The sequence below is a fragment of the Anabrus simplex genome, chromosome 13 (genome assembly GCF_040414725.1).
Source record: "Anabrus simplex isolate iqAnaSimp1 chromosome 13, ASM4041472v1, whole genome shotgun sequence".
NCBI classification, from domain to species: Eukaryota; Metazoa; Arthropoda; class Insecta; order Orthoptera; family Tettigoniidae; genus Anabrus; species Anabrus simplex.
Genome location: NC_090277.1, coordinates 103,668,837 through 103,685,793, shown reverse-complemented (window position 1 = coordinate 103,685,793; position 16,957 = coordinate 103,668,837). Strand labels below are relative to the sequence as shown.

The 16,957-nt window shown below is 39.3% G+C and overlaps 1 protein-coding gene across 1 annotated transcript in view; it reads left to right on the top strand.

Annotated features, from left to right (window-relative positions):
- Window positions 1–2,574: 2,574 nt before the first annotated feature.
- LOC136884874 (F-box/LRR-repeat protein fbxl-1) overlaps window positions 2,575–16,957 on the top strand; it is a 43,956-nt gene continuing 29,573 nt past the window's right edge. The window contains exon 1 of the mRNA XM_067157167.2: window positions 2,575–2,590. The gene's annotated coding sequence lies outside the window, so the exon portion shown is untranslated. The remainder of the gene's footprint in view (window positions 2,591–16,957) is intronic.

Here is a 16,957-nt window from a genome sequence, read left to right as displayed (position 1 = left end):
TATTGTACCAATTTAGCCATAAAGCCGGACACTAATTTGCTAAACCCGAGGCTACCGTTTGCACTGATCAGGTGTTCAGTATTTGCAGTGTGAAAGGCCAGGGCAGCAGTGGCGTATGGTGGGATCAAGACGTGGGCTACCAGTAGACTTTTCGTAGGTTGGTTTGGTGAACGTCAAGTCTTAGCGTTTTGAGCTGCAGCCAGTAGGCAGTGAAGTAGCCTGTTGTGCTGTGAAGGCTGTTTGACAAGCTCCTGCCCTGGCCTCTGCTACTGCCAATGCTCAACCCCTGATCAGTGGAGATGGTAGCCTAAGGTTTAGCAAATTAAAGTCCGGTTTTGTGGCTAAATGGATAGAATGCTTGCCTTTGGTTCGATGGCCCCGGATTAATTTTCAGAATCAACTCCCTCATACTGTTAATTCCCCTGGCTTGGGGATTGGATGTTTATGACGTCTTCAACATTCATTTTATCCTCACCACCAAGCCTATACAGATGCCATGCACCATGGCCGTGCGGTTAAGGGCCTGCAGCTGTGATCTTGCATCCAGGAGATAGTGGGCTAGAGCCCCACTGTCGCCAGCCCTGAAGATGGTTTTCCGTGGTTTCCCATTTTCACACCAGGAAAATGTTGAGGCTGTACCTTAATTAGCCGGCCCCATGGTGTAGGGAGGTCCCGGGTTCGATTCCCGACCAGGTCAGGGATTTTAACATGGACATGAGGGCTTGTTCGAGGTCCACTCAGGCTACGTGATTAGAATTCACGGAGCTAACTGACGGTACGATAGCGGCCCCGGTCTAGAAAGCCAAGAATAACGGCCGAGAGGATTCGTCGTGCTGACCACACGGCACTTCGCAAACTGCAGGTCTTTGGGCTGAGCAGCGGTCGCTTGGTAGGCCAAGGCCCTTCAAGGGCTGTCGTGCCATGGGGTTTTGTTTTGTTTGTAGGTACCTTAATTAAGGCCACGGCCGCTTTCTTCCCACTTCTAGGCCTTTCCCATCCCATCGTCACAATAAGACCTAAATGTCTCGGTGTGACGTCAAACAAATTGTAAAAAAAGAAGGGAGTCATTAGAACTAAGGGATTCCCCTAAATGTTACAGCAAGTGATGAGAAAGGGACGTCTTATCATTACATAACATTATGAAATCGATCGCTGGGAATCCCCATCGCTCGAGGAACGTTTAAATGATAATATCCTTGAGCAGAACTACCAATGTCAGTGGCTTCCCAGCATGGGGCTTACTGATACCGTAGCCCACGGTGAGAAATAATTTGTTGTCAATGATGGGTGGGAAATATGGATTTGACGGTGTTGGTGTTTATTGTTTTAATATCAGAAAAGGAACTATAAAACCTCGAAACATTTTCCAGCTCTGCGTGGGTGCTCTAGAATATATCCACAATAACCCCTGTGAGTCGTACGAGGCGACTAAAAGGGCTCTGCATTTGGGAATAGAGATTGGCGACAACAGGTCCCCTAGCTGATTTTAGTAGGCTACTGCTTCAACTTGTGGTAGGTTCCTCACTTTCATATCACCTAAGCAGCCTCTCTTATCAACTTCTAACCCCGACGGGTTTAGGTTTGGAAGGCCCATGGACATTTTCTCGCTATTCGTGGACTTCCCTGTATTTGAACTGTCGGACCTACTCCGTACTTCGTCTGATGCATTTGAAAGAGAGTGGTGCTTTTCTTAAAACAATAATCATCACCACGACAGTTACCTCAAAATATCCCACAAATTGTTTCTTAGAGCGGGCTATCAAAAACTTTCAGATTTAGCGGGAAAGCAGTGATACTGGTAGCTCTGACAATCGATCTTAAGCTGTTATAACATGATTATTTTTTTAAAATAACATTCCTTGAGCGATCGGTATTCCCCATGTCGTATTTCTCAATGTTATACAATGGAAAGATGCCTTGTTTCTACAAGCACATGCTTTAGTATTTAGGGGAATCCCTGATATACACGTTAGAATGATTCTTAACTTCTCGTCGCGTTCATAAATACGCACTGGAGAAAGAAAAAACGGTAAAAGACTATGAAATATATCTAAATATCACAGAACGAACTTAAAATCCTTCCAATGTACCTCAGAGAGAAAAAAAGACAAAAAAAAAAGACAGGTTTAGTGTAAAATGGCTGACGTTGGCAGGCATGGTCGTTTCATTTATATTAAACTTTTGAACTCCGGGAAGGGAGGGACGCTGCAGGATATTATACGAATAACGAATTTTGTTTAATTATATATATATTGATTCCAGTGACTGGGTAAACCACTACCAGCGAGCACACTAAATTGTTGTTTAGAGGAAGAAGAATATTGTTTGCACTGTTGAGTTGGCAACATCGGCAGCCTGGCAGAGCCGGCGCAAGTTTCTGAACAGTTTTTCAGTTCACATTAAATTAATTTCTCACTCATCCATCTCGGAGCTCTCGCGTAGTTAAGTAGCGTCTTGCGGTGATACGTATTTCAAGGATACATGCCAAGTTATATTGTTTGTTAGTGCATTACAGTGAGCGTTTTATAGTACTGTACGTGAAAAGCGGACTGCGGCAGAAAAGGAACTCCCCAGCATTTTAAAAGTACCGGTAAGTTTTACTTTCTCCCAGAACTTTTACCTGTGGTTTGTCACAGTTTACGGTCCTGAACTGCAATTTACGCTGTATTTTTACCCTGCATTTTAGCTAGAGCGATAAACGCAGTTTAGATTTTGTAAAAATTAAAATTACGTTTAAAATGCGTAACAACTTTCTTTCAGTTTATCCGTAGTATTGTTTAGGATCTCCGGAGCCATCCAGACTCGTTTAAGTTTTTGGCCGGGGTTTTAAGGTCGAATGTCTTATCCAACACCACCTGTTACGTCAGGTGAAATTTCGAATCCGAGATCGACCGTGAATCTGGGTATATGTGGTCTTGGTGTAGCCTTCTGTAAGTTAGTCACGAATCCCGTGGGTGCAGTTTGTCAGGGGCAGCTTAAATGTTTTACAATGCGGTGATTTAAGAATATTTGGTAAAACTTTACTTCTCGCAGCCCAACGTTTATAACATTATAGGGAAGTGAAAATAATGTAAATCTTACTTGGAATTCCTTTTAGAGGAGAGATGTGTTCATTGCCATGTCTAGGAACCCACCAGCCCGCCCCGAGAAATATATTTACTTTTAGCGTGTATTCTATAATACTGATCACCCCAAACCCGATATAAGGCTATGATAACCTCTCGTAAAAAATACGGTACGGTACCGGTACAGTACCAAACATTATTGCGTCAATGTAACACTATTTAGGCCTATGGATGAAGTGCAGATCATGTGACATAAATATACCATAACAAATCAACAACAATCATACAAGGTTAAAATATTTATAAAGCGCAGAACTCTAGAGTGTGTAATTTCTTATGTGGGGTAAGGGAAAGCTCTCTTACCAGGTGAAAGTTTTGCCTCGAGTCAGTCCTGCATGCTGTAGAATATATCCATAGAATGCCTGTATGTCATAAGAGGCGACTCTGAGAGCAATGGCTGTTTGCTTGGGAGTGCAGGTTAGTAACCATGGGATCCGAGCTGAGCCTGGCATTGTTTCCACTTGTGTCAGTCTCGTCACTTTCATCGTCTCTGTCCGACCTCCATTGGTCAAATTTTTTTCTCTTTTGACCCCGGTGCTAGTAGATTTGCGAGACTTTTCAATTTTCACACCTTTATGGCCCTTGCGATACAGTTGTTCTTCGGTGCTTCCATACCTCATGTGCATATTTAGTAAAGAAAACAACACAGAAAAATTATGCGTTGTGATAACAGTACCCTAAGTAGCAGGGAGGAGAAATGCCTGAACTCACCATCCCTCAACAAGAAACATTCTTACTTATCCACAATTTTCTGTTGCTATTGGCTGAAATAGATTCCTATAGTCCTTAATAGAGCTCACATCGTGCCCAGTCATCAGGGCTTTGACGTTCTGTAAAAATAAAGTCGGTCCAGACCAGTGGCATATACTAGTCTGAAGGTGTGGGCAACCATTCATCGTAGGTTAGAACTCCAGAGGCTACTCCGCAATGATTATTACATAAAATGTTACTTTAAATGCTGCTATTCTCACCTAAAAATGGTTGTCGAAGGGAGATGTGTTTAATACGCTTGCCAGGTACCAACCTGCCTGCCCGTAGAAGTATATTTACTTTTATAACCTAAAGTAGTGGTCCAGGAGCCATTATCCATTGCTTCTGCTAAGGATCATGGGCATTGGCCGACATTACCAACCACACAAAAGGAAAAAGACTAAATAGACCCGCAAATTTTGAAAGTGTCATGGTGTCGGACGGTATCCTTACACTTTCTCAATTAATCCTTTAATCTTGAGGCTTATGGCAAGAAATGTTTGTCCAACCCTTGTGCCGTTTCCATATGGGGTTGGGTATGAGGTGAGCTGAATCTGTTGTGGCGGGTTTTTATGACCGTATGCCCTTCCTGACGTCAACCTCATCAGAGGATGAAATGAATGACGTTATATATGATAGCAGGGAGAGGGTGAAACCCAGTGCCGGCACATAGCCTACACCTGTCGAATAGCACCAAGGGGTCTGCTCAAGGCTTGACGTCTCCATTCGACGGACGAATTACAATCAACAGTGTCATATGCCGTCATTCCATATGAGCACTGCGGAGATGTTTTGAATTTAATCCAGGCTTTTGGCACGCAATCTAGTGATTAGAAATTGTATACCACCACCTCCCCTACCCTAACAGCCAAGATTCTAATGGTGAAAATTTTTTCGACCATCTGGACTCGAACCGGCTAACCTCGGTGTCAGACCGTTTAGACTTCAGCGCCTTAACGATCATGGCCACCAGGCGGGTCAAGCTTACGGCAAGAAATAAAGGTCATTTGTTAGCTTTAACGTATTTTTGCACATCCAGGCCAATCTCTTGTCATGAGATCAGTGGCCCCTTGTAGGCCACACTCTTTGAGAGGCTCTGTTCTGTCGCCGCGCTGCATACTGTCCGCACGGCAAGGACAAAAGTATAGCAATCTTATCTATATAATGTGTGAAGTCGAGATGTCTGGTTTGGGATGAAAATTTATCCCCTTCAGTGCTGAAAACTTTCTTTCTACACATGCTGAGGTTGCTGGTATTGTCACAATTAATGTTGCCAATTTGAGTACTTCAGGAATCACTTGGTTTAGCCTGTTTTCTTATATAGTGGTAAGACTTTCACGGATTGCTTTTGTGAAAAATAGCTTGGGTCACTCCTTCATTTACCTCTCCATCCCCATACTTCTCTCTCACATTTTTCCTCATTCAATAGTCTTTCAAAGTACTCCAGCCATCTTTTCAGTATTTTCTCCTGATCGTGTATTACTACATCCCTCATCTGCTTCACTGATCTGATGTCCTTGGACGCTTTATCTCTTGCCTTAGCAATCCTTATTAGTTGCATGTTATCCTGACTTCTTTCCAGCTCTACATATGCCTATCTTAACAACTTCTAGCTTCCTAGTGTTGTCGTTTAGGAAACTGGATGTGATCTAGGAAAATTAATTCAGTATGCATCACAACAAATGCCGACCAAAACTGACGACAACTTCTCTAGAACACTCGACTCAAGGTTAAAATTTACAATAATCATTTATTGTTCTCTTCATTAGATTTATTATCCACAAAAGAGAAGTCCTCATTCTTCTCAGCCTTGAAATCATCTGGAGAGGAAGTGTAATTTTTTTTTTTTTTTTACAATTTATTGCCTTCACATCGCATCAACACGGATAAGTCTTAACGTGACGATGGTATAGGGCGTAGGGCTAGGAGCGGGAATGAAGCAGCCGGGGCCTTAAAATATAGCCCCAACATTTGGCTGATGAAAAAATTGGAAATCACGGAAAACCATCTTCAGAGCTGCCGAAGGTGAGGTTCGAAACCCTGTTTGCCAACCTACGCTCACAAGTTGAGAGCCATCGGCGCCCCTTTTAGTCGCCTCTTACGTCAGGCAGGGTGTACCGTGGGTATTATTCTACCGCCTCCACCCACAGGGGTGAACTATCCTAAACCGTCATGTGCATGTATATCTGTAATTTGCAGTATTTTGAGCATTCATGCAGCAGGAATTCGGTATTCATGCAGGCGTGTATTTCAGTTTTGTATGATTTAGGGTCCGTCATGAAAATCCGAGAGCAGTTTGTGGCTTTCTAATGAAACATGCACATCAGCTGTGCCTCCCACTCGTGATTCAATATCCAGCGAGCCTTATTAACATATTTATTGTGTTCAGTTTGATGCTTTCACAGCCTGTACTGTTATTGTAGAAGTGGACTTTTAGGTTTCAATAAAACTAGGTAAAATTCTTTACGTTTCCCCGAGAACTTTGCTCCGTGTCTTCAGAAGAAAATAATGTCCGTTCATGAGGAAGACTTCTCGAATAGTGCTTTACCATTGATCTGTTGTAAGTGGTGCTCTCGTTCATTGCCAGATGGCTCACTGTGCCGTAGCCTTCCAAGTGGGAGGTGAGAACACCATCTCGGTTCCAATTAACACATTGCTGACCGGATGCTCGAGCTTGTCACATACCCTGTGGACCGGACATTTTTCTACTAAGCATACTAGGGTGCACTTGATTATAAAAATGTACATAAATATTAAACCAGTCAAGATTTTTATCTTTAATGTTGGTGAATCTGCCTTTACAAAACTATCTTCAGCATCAATTACTAACCTATCATTAATGTTTACATCGTTGTCGTCATCAGAGCCACTTGAATAAATAAGTGCACTAGGTAAATTACGGTATGTAGAGGCTTGAATATCACTTCCACTATCACTCTCACATTCAGTTTCCACTAATTCATTATCACTATATCCATTTGAACGATCATCGGCATATAATTCTTCTAAAATATCGTCGTCAGCTAACGCCGGCAGAAAGAAATTCGACGTTTCAAAACTAAATCAAAGAATAAAAGAGACCGTGAATAAAAGAAAAGTCCAAGTCCAAAATAGTTCAATATATGGTCAAGAGATGTCACAAGAAGACCGAAAACAATGTCGTGAATAAAACCGAGATTTCTCGGGGCCCGTCACCCATGTGTTAAAGATGTTTCTTTTTCCATCGTATATGTGCTGTGAAGTAAACAGCAAGGTCATCAGACAAATATGTTAAAAGAAATTAATAAAATTAATAAAGTGTAATGAAAAATTGGCAGGATAGTAGAACAGATTAGAGCTGAAGATGGAAAGAAAAGTGTGTAACAGAGAAAATCAAGTCTGAATAAGCGGAGGACGTACTACAACATGGTTCAAGACGTGAGAGTGAACAGAAGTAAGATTAAGACAGTAACAGTTGTACACAGATTATTAAAATATGACACAAATACTGCCATCAGCGAGAAAACCCGTCATGCTGATAACATGAGCACGTGTTCATGTTAACGTTTATTGGTTGATGCTACCACAGAACGCCTGCGCAGAGACATCAACGTAGTTCATTACCCAGATCCTAGCATAATGCGATCCTACGTGCACAATGTCCAAAATATTTCTTAAATCATTTCAGTCAGAATAATATGCAAGAACCAATTCATTGAAATTAATATAAGCAAGTAATTCAGTGTGAAGAATGCTGGTGTGCTGTGATACCTCTGACTTACCCTGTATACCTCCCGCACTTCATATTACACTACCTTCTGCCGGCCTTGTTTTTCACTTACTGACCGCCATCTTGGACAGTCAGCTGACTCTCCCACTCCCCTGATGTCAAGTGTATGTCTCGCAACTTCTAGAATGAACTCTTTAGATCATATAAATACTCATCACCCGGCCTAACTCGCCAGGTTGAACGAGATGCCATTCCCCGCTGGATGTGCGAGCGCATAACATAGGACAGAGCTGGTTCTCTGCTCCCATCGACCGCTGGTGTTTTTCAGGTGAGACATAGAGATCACATTATATAACTTATCTTTTCATTCATCTTTCTCCGGGTGCTGAGGGAGTTGGGAAGTCACCAAGTTACAGAGCACTAAATTCCATTCTGTGTTCAAGGGCTATGGGTGTTTGAAACATGTTTGGACGTACACTTTTCAGTGCATTCGAACTACTCCTACCTTTAAATCATAATTCAAATCTCCAGTGTGTTTGGAGTAATTCATTTTACATCTAATGAGAACATTTTTTTTTTTTTCTTTTTTTTTTTAAGTGTTCGTGTGTCTCGGTTTCTCTCATTCCCCCACCCCCACCCCCCACCTGGTTTCTCATTCTCCCCCATATCTTGTTCAAATTTTGTAACATTCATGGGGTACATAGATTTAAGACACACTTGTGTAAGATTTTGCACCCGTTGTCGATCTTGTTGAATAGGGTTATTTATTTACTTAAACTTACATACTTTTTATTCCATTGTTCTATACATTCTGCTGGACGATTATTCTTTGTAAATTAATTTGGCACTAGTCTCTGTACATCTAGTGTTCCAGATCAACTATTTCAACTAAACCTTTTCATCACCCTTTGTAATTTAATCACTAAATATCTTGCCCTAACATCACTCGTGAAATCTGTCTCAAATTCCCATTCCAATTATTTGTTATTCTTTTGTACCCCGCTGGTCGGTAATGTACACATACGTACATTGAAGTAAAGGTTGTTGTTATTACTATCGAAACTATCTTTCCTTTAATTCTACAAGTTACTACCACCTTTTTACATCCTGGATCCTTCTGGGCTTGTTTTCCACTGTGTACGTCTGTTATAAGCATTTTATTATTGTTATTAATTTTGATCTTAAACCTGTAGACTGTCTGGGACCCATGCCCTCACGCTTGGCTCTACATGTTGAATCTCTAGCCTCCATGACATCGTCTATTCGCGAAGGCTTGATGAAAACTTTATCTCCATAGAGTTGACGTGGAGCGTGGTAAACGGATGCATTGTGCGTAATAATGAAACTCGTAGAATTCAGAATATTAACACTTGTGATTATAACAGCTGTAATGCACCATGACGGAAGAGCTGAGGTTTTGGGAATTGGACGGTCTGTGCGATATGAGTCGACTGTCTTGTCATTAATCCGAATGATAACGAGCAGCAGTAAAAAAGAGGAGAGAGGGAGAGAGAGGATTCTGGCTTGGAAGGAGCTCGTTCTTTAACAGATTCTAATTAGGTAGAGAGCTGCTTTTTCTTTTTTTTCAATTTTCTTTCACATTGCCTTTTCAAAACTATATTTCCCTTCTAGAATTTAATTTAATTCAAATATTAAATATCAGAAGTGTGAATTTTTCCTTATATGCTGCTGTGAATGATTTATTACGTATTTAAATTTTGGGCATAACCTCAAATCAAACCTTCAGTAGTTTATTTCTTTTCTGAGATGAAAAGTATCCTGGTGTCATGTCATTCGCTTGTTGTTTTTCCTCATGAACATTGAATATAATTTGCTTCGTATCCATAATATCGCCATTGCATTTCATCTACATGTTGACATCAGAGGCATCTGTCAAAAGTCTGATGTAATCACAGCAATCAGGCAAGGTAATGCCAGTTCCTAGACATCTCGATGTGCTCTGAAGCAGCCACTGGTCATTCTCCAATCAACGTAAAGACCGCGGATGGATACATGATGTTCTTTGTTTATATCGGTTTCGGTTCTCTCAGTGACGGCAGAATAGCACATAGTCTAGAGCAAACAATCTGGTGATGAGGAGAGTACAAATTTGGAAAACAATAGTGAAAGGACAGGGAAGTGAACGACCTACGTAAATAATTAACGCCTAGCAACCACGTATTACATAATTGATAGTCAGTATCCCTGTTGAAATTGTTAGGATTTATATTTTTACCTACTTCACAGCTTCCCATATAATCCTAGACCTGTAGTATTTAGTGTGGGTAAAACACATCATGACTCGGTGAGCTATTGCTCACTTGTCTGGCTTGTTGCTGTTCCTTGATACAAGTACCAATGGACCGGCATGTTTGTCCGATGTATACCTTGCTGCAGTTTACCTGTAATCATTTCACCTCTTTTCAGCTGCAAGATATTAGACTGCAGTCTTTCAACACAGTCTGCCATTAAGACCAAGTCACCAGAAGAGCCAAACTTTATTGCATTTCCACGTACCCACTGTGGGTGGGAGACACAGACAAAGAATACACCAGCAGTATCCCCTGCCTGTCATAAGATGCAACTGAAAGAGGCGACCAAGGGATGATTGAATTAGAACCATGAGCAGGGGTCGAAAAATACCAGGCTCACAATTGCCATGGCGCCTGAATATTGAGATTCGGTTTTGAAAATTTATTTACCGAAATCCGGAGTTCCCTTACATGTATGTCCCCACCACTTTGTAAAGTAACAATTTGTAACTTATGGTGTTTCTTGTGTTTACTGTAGCTCATAGATTCTAATATCTGCAATGAACATTTTCACTGCTTTTGGCAGTCTTGAAATTCTGTAATTGGCACTTCGTACTTTGGAACTTGACGTTTCAGTTCTGCGCGAGAGCTGCCTCGCGATCGTTGTAACCCGTCAAACAAGTAGCCTTTCATGTTGACATCTGGATAAATGCAGAGAACTACCACGTTAAATAATTCCACGAACAACACATTACCGCCTTCGTTCCCGTGACTAGCCGACTTCCGTCTAGCGACACTCAGGAGCCGTCATCGGCTATATTCGTTATTACTTGGCTCATAGAGCCGAATGCATCGTGTCGTCACAAGTTCCACTCACCTTTGATTCTTTGAGAATCTGGGAATGATGATTAATTAAGTTACTGTATTACTGTTCTACCGGTACATCCTTTAGTTATACACAGACTAGACTTTCTTCCGTTTCTTGTAGTGTATGCTTTCCCGAAGATCCCACGCAAAAATATGCTTTCTCTCAATCTGTAGCTTGCGGTAGTCAGATGAAGTTTATTAAAACGAGGACTTTATTTCATTTTTGAGAATTCTTGAGTGAAATTATTAATGAAGCATTATCTAATTATAAAGTAGTCGTGAATAACTCGGTGTGCTCAACATGTGTTCTACATGCTTTAATAATAGAAAATTGAATCGTCGTTTTAAGATGAAACATTCAAGTGAAGCAGTGATATTTGCATGAAACTTACGCATTTACAATATTATATGGGCTTCCATCATAACGATATGATAATGTGAATATCTGTAAGTAGATGTATTCCTTTTATAATATTATTAGCCACTTATTTTCTGTTTAGGATGTTAGAAATGATGCATGTGTACGAAGTAGCATTAGAACTGATAATAAACTGGGCACGCAGCAGAATTGTGAGCGTGACCTTATAATTATGTTCACAATACTCCGCAATTCTCTTGAGCTTGAGGAAAGTGAAAAACCTTAGTTTCAAAAAGGTCAAGCAGAGAGAGGGTGTGTGTAAATATCCTGCCACGACGATAATGCGTGATTTTAGCCGATGACGGCTGCTGAATGTCAGGCGCTAGAACAAAAGTGACTAGAATAGCCAACCTGGCCATTCCTAAACTATTGGCGCCAAAGCAGTGCTGATAAATTCCCGTGGAATTCATTCTTTGAATTTAAAACATATGGCATAACGGTTTATCAATTCTTGTATTTTCACTGAACATTATTTGTACTTTTAATTTATTTACAGCATTATTTGTAATGAACGGTTTGCACTTTAGAAAATAATACGGTTGTTTTCATTCCTGTGCGGTGGTGGGAAATTGGCAGCGTTGCATCAGATATTGTAGTCTATTAAGTGTTTTACGTTTCTGTGTTATACTTCAGAAAATTGGCAAAATGAGACGAACAAAGCTACACAAATTGACTGATGCGAGTAAAAAACAGTGTACTCTTTCAGATTTCTTCGTAAGTAGAAATGTAAATGTAACACCAAGTCATACAGAAGCGAGTGAATGTGAGAAAACACTTGATGGAAGTGCCAATTGTAGTGTTCAGGACGACAATGGCCAGTGTGAAATTTATGGTGTTCAAGACAATGATAAGTCAAACATTAAAAATACGTCAAAATTTCAATTGTCAGGCAAACGGAAATTTCAGCAATCATGGCTTGAATTACTGCCGTGGCTGCGCTATGAAGAAGGAATTGTGAAGTGTGAATTGTGCAGTAAATTTCCTAGTATTGCCGACTAAAATTCTAAAGTTGTATCTGGATTTTCAGGACCATTTAAACTGGAAACTTTTAAAAAACATGAAAAATCCTATGCTCACTTGAAGTGTCAGGAGGCTGAAAGTTTCAAGAAAAATCTTGAATGTGCACCTTTAGCTAAGTGCGTAAAGAAAATGGATGCTAATATGTTACACCATATGAACGCATTGTTCATGGCATCTTATCATATTGCAAAAAATAACAGACCCTACACTGATTCTGTAGGTTTGGTTGCATTGTTGAGCAAGTTGAATGTTACTGATTCAGAGAAGTATGTGGATGATGTACAATGCAGAGAATTTATTTCATATATTGCCTCAGATTTTCGTGAAGATTTGGTATGTGAAATTAAGGGAAGTTCATATGTCAGTATATTACTCGGTGGATCAACAGATAAATCTGATGATGAGGAGCTCATACTTTACGTTCGTTTTTTTAAAAGAAAATAAGGTGAAGGAGATATTTCTTTCTATTGTGTCATTGGAGGATGCAACAAGTGATGGCTATATGGAAGCTCTAAAAACAGAATTGCTTCAGTTAAGGCTTGGAGAACTCTTCACAGGTACAAAACTAATAGGTATAGGAACTGATGGAGCACCTATGTATGATTGGTGTTCGTAATGGTTTGGTAACAAGAATATCTGAAAAACTTGAGAACTTGGTAAACGTTCATTGAGTTGCACATCAACTCCAACTCCGTTCTTCACTCACTGAAAAATGTGAGACTTAAAATCATTGATGAAATTGATTGTACACTTAGGAAACTATATCAGTTTTATTGATGTTCGCCAAAATGACTTTGCGAACTGAAGAAAATTTTGGAGTTACTGGAATGTGAAATATCTAAATTGCAGTACTTACACCAAGTTAGATGGGTAGCAAGCAACTTAAATGATTTTCATGCAGTTGTCAAAGACTGGGAATGCCTAGTTGTGCATTTAGAGAATATTTCTGAAAGGAAAGGTGATGAAGGAATCACGGCTAAAGGTCTTCTAAAGAAGATCAAGGACTTCAAATTTGTCATCACAATTGACTTCTTGTGTGATTATCTGAGTATATTCAAAAGACTCTCACTTGTATTTCAGAGGCATGATCTGATTTTGAGTCAGATAAGAGTGCATGTAAATAATGCTATTAATTCATTGCAGCAACTTCAGAACACCAAGGGCCCAATGGAGGAAAAGTTTGTTTCTGCTACAACACTTCCAGGAGTTTTCATTGGAAGACAGTTATCAGATGTGTCGGATAAGAGTTTCACGAGCAACAAGGAACATATTTTGGCAAGTGGGATTAACTTTCTGAAAGACACATTTCTTCAAAATGAAGATATTCAAAGTGCCACTGATGTTTTTGACACATATTCCTGGCCATCAGGCAAACAATTGGAAAATTATGGCAACAGTGAAATGCAGCTTCTTGCCAATCATTTTTCAAACCACCTTCAAATTGAGGAGAACAACATAGAAGACATACTGAGCGAGTTGTACGAGTTCAAAGTAGTCGGGAAAGATCTTCCCCTGAGTGATCTACTTGAAGAATCGCTGACTATGAAAGGACGATTTCTGATTTTAGGAAAGCCCCTCAGTATAGTGGCAACAATTCCTCTAACGACCTCATCATATGCGCGAGGGTTCAGCACAATGAATATTATTAAACACAAACTGGGAATCAAGCTTGCTGTGAAGAACTTGAGTGATCTCATGATGATATCTTTGAATAGACTATCTATAAAGGACTTTGATGCAACAAAATGTATTGATCGTTGGTATTTTGGTGGGAAATCAAACAGGCACATGTAGTATAATTTCAAAAGACGCTGACCTTGAAGGTGACTATTTGGGTTAGTATTTCTTAAAATTTAAATTGTTTCTATTCCATTCGTATATGAATTGATTGACTAGACTACTTAGGAACACATTTCAAAAACCTGTGGTTTTTATAATGTTTATTTGCAAAAAATATGCTGGCTCCTGATAAAAAGGGGCTGGCTACTGAATTATTTCTACTTTTTTCTACCCCTGACCATGAGGCTACTTGTAATTAGTACCATCACACGAGGAACACCATGGGTCGCCTGTATTTGCGATTAGTACCACTATTTTAGGTACAGAGTAAGGTTTGTGATTGGTAGCAACACAGGGTGAATTAGTATGGGTTTTACAGTACTTGTGATTAGTACCACAATGTGTGGAACACCATGTCTACATTACTCATGATTACTTTCCTGGCGATAAGTACCATTATGAGGGGCCATTGACCTGGATTTTGGCCCCTGTAGATAATGTACATCCCAGTAATTAAGACATTGTGAATTGGATCCAGTGATTGTTTTTGTTTCATGATCATCACCATTCGTTTTATTCTAGTCAGTGGATAAATTTTGAAGTTTTAATTTTTATTTCATACCATTGGGGGCCAATGACCTAACTGTTTGGCCCCTTTAAACAACAAACATCATTGTCATCATTTCCACGTAACTGGCTTCCTCCCTCTCACTTTATATGTTTCAGTAGATGATGATCCATGTAAACTATGAACTTGTCTAACCACTCTTTAAGTACCTTAAACCAGGAACTCAATTTGAATTGGTAAGTTGTTCCAATTCCCAATTCTCCTTCCTATTAACAAGTATTTGCGTGAATTTGTCCTCTTGAATTCCATCTTTATCTTCATATTGCGATCTTTCTTACTTTTGAAGACACCACTCAAACTTATTTGTCTACAAATGTCATTCTACGCCATCTCTCCACTGACAGCTTGGAACATACCACGTATTACAAGTGATGAAAATCATTTTCCGTCCGTATTGAAAGTTTCATAAACTGTATATAGGATAATATCTTTTGTTTATTTCCACCTATTCAATACAATACAAGAGTTGGCATTTATGTTAAAACATTTTTCAGATGAGACATGTTTCGCCTCTTACAGTGAGGCATCTTCAGTCATTATCAAAAAACCTTATTATTTTACCAGGCATCTGGTTAAAGATATTCTAAAATGTGTTTGATGATTATAAGAGAGATAAGATTTACATTTGTTATAAACATGTTCTTGAAGTAACTAAAAATCTAATATAGTGATAAAAACATATGTAGTTCTTTGTCGAATAGGACTTCGTTTGATTGTACTATAGTAAAAAATGTGGCTTGAAGCCGTAGTCATTAATAGATGTCTAATACATAGTGGAAGGCATATGAAATCAGTTCAATGAGAATATATAATACATTCAAATGATACATAAAAACTGGGAGATTCATAAGCAGTACATTTTAAAAATGGAGGCGTCATGTGACTATAAATGACAGTTGATGGCTTAAAGCCGTAGTCAATGTTTGAAGTATAGGTCAAATAACTGCTAATATATGGTAAAATGATATAAGTCAAAATATAAAGCTGAGTATAAAAATATGAAGGAAAAACATTCCAATTGCTTGACAAAAGTTACTTGACGTTGGCGTGCATTTGTCCGTGATATTTATTGGTCAACAGTTCATAGGTTATTTTAGATTTATTCGGCGAGATTGCGTTGATAAGAAGTTCACAGGATGTTTATAGTTGGCCTAATTTGTATTAAGTCATCCAAGAAAGTTGCAGAGATGATGATGGGCTGATATTCTCAACGTTGGTATGGTTTTTTGACGTGAAGGTTGGAGAGCTGTTGTTTTCTTCTTCGGTGACAATATATTTTATAAATATAAATACCCATTTTTGCTAGTAGTCTCCCATGATCCACCCTATCAAATGCTTTAGACAGGTCAATCGCGATACAGTCCATTTAACCTCCTGAATCCAAGGTATCTGCTATATCTTGCTGGAATCCTACAAGTTGAGCTTCAGTGAAATAACCTTTCTAAAACTGAACTGCCTTCTGTCGAACCAGTTATTAATTTATTAATTATTAATTTCACAAACATGTCTAATATAATTCGAAAGAATGCTTTCCTTAAGCTTACATGCAATGCATGTCAAACTGACTGGCCTGTAATTTTCAGCTCTATGTCTATCACACTTTCCTTTATACACAGGAGCTACTATAGCAACTCTCCATTCATTTGGTATAGCTCGTTCATGCAAACATTAATCAATTAAGTACTTCAGATATGGTACTGTATCCCAACCCATTGCATTTAGTATATTCCCAGAAATCTTATCAATTCCAGCTGTTTTTCTAGTTTTCAACTTATGTATCTTACTGTAAATGTCATAGTTGTCATAGGTAAATTTTAATACTTCTTTAGTATTAGTCACCTCCACTATCTGGACATTATACTTGTAACCAACAATCTTTACATACTGCTGACTAAATACTTCTGCCTTTTTGAAGATCTTCGCATACACACTCCCCCTGTTCATTAATAATTACTGGAATCACGTAATTCAAGGTCACATTTTGCGTCCCTACAACTTCAAATTAACAAGGTTTTGATGTATCGCAAAACTAACAAATGAATTCGCAGGTGTGTTTCAAGTGTTTACGTTGCACGAAAAGAATTATCCACCACTGGTCGTGTTACTCGCCGAATAAAAAGAGATCACGTGTAAGAAGTGTTTTAGATGTGGATTGTGTTGAATTTGTAAGTAATTGGAGAAGAGGATTCTAGTGATGCAAGAGACAAAGACTCTTCTGATATACAGTGAATCAAGCCTATTGCAACTTCAGATTAATGAAATATCTGTCATGTAAGAAGGCTTACTTGCTAATTTTCCTGGCAAATATATTTTATAACAGTGATAACGCATTTTTATCATCTCAAATATGTTCAGGCAAAGTAGCCGTATCCGTCATATTCATATTTGTGTATAGACCCCTTGGAACGC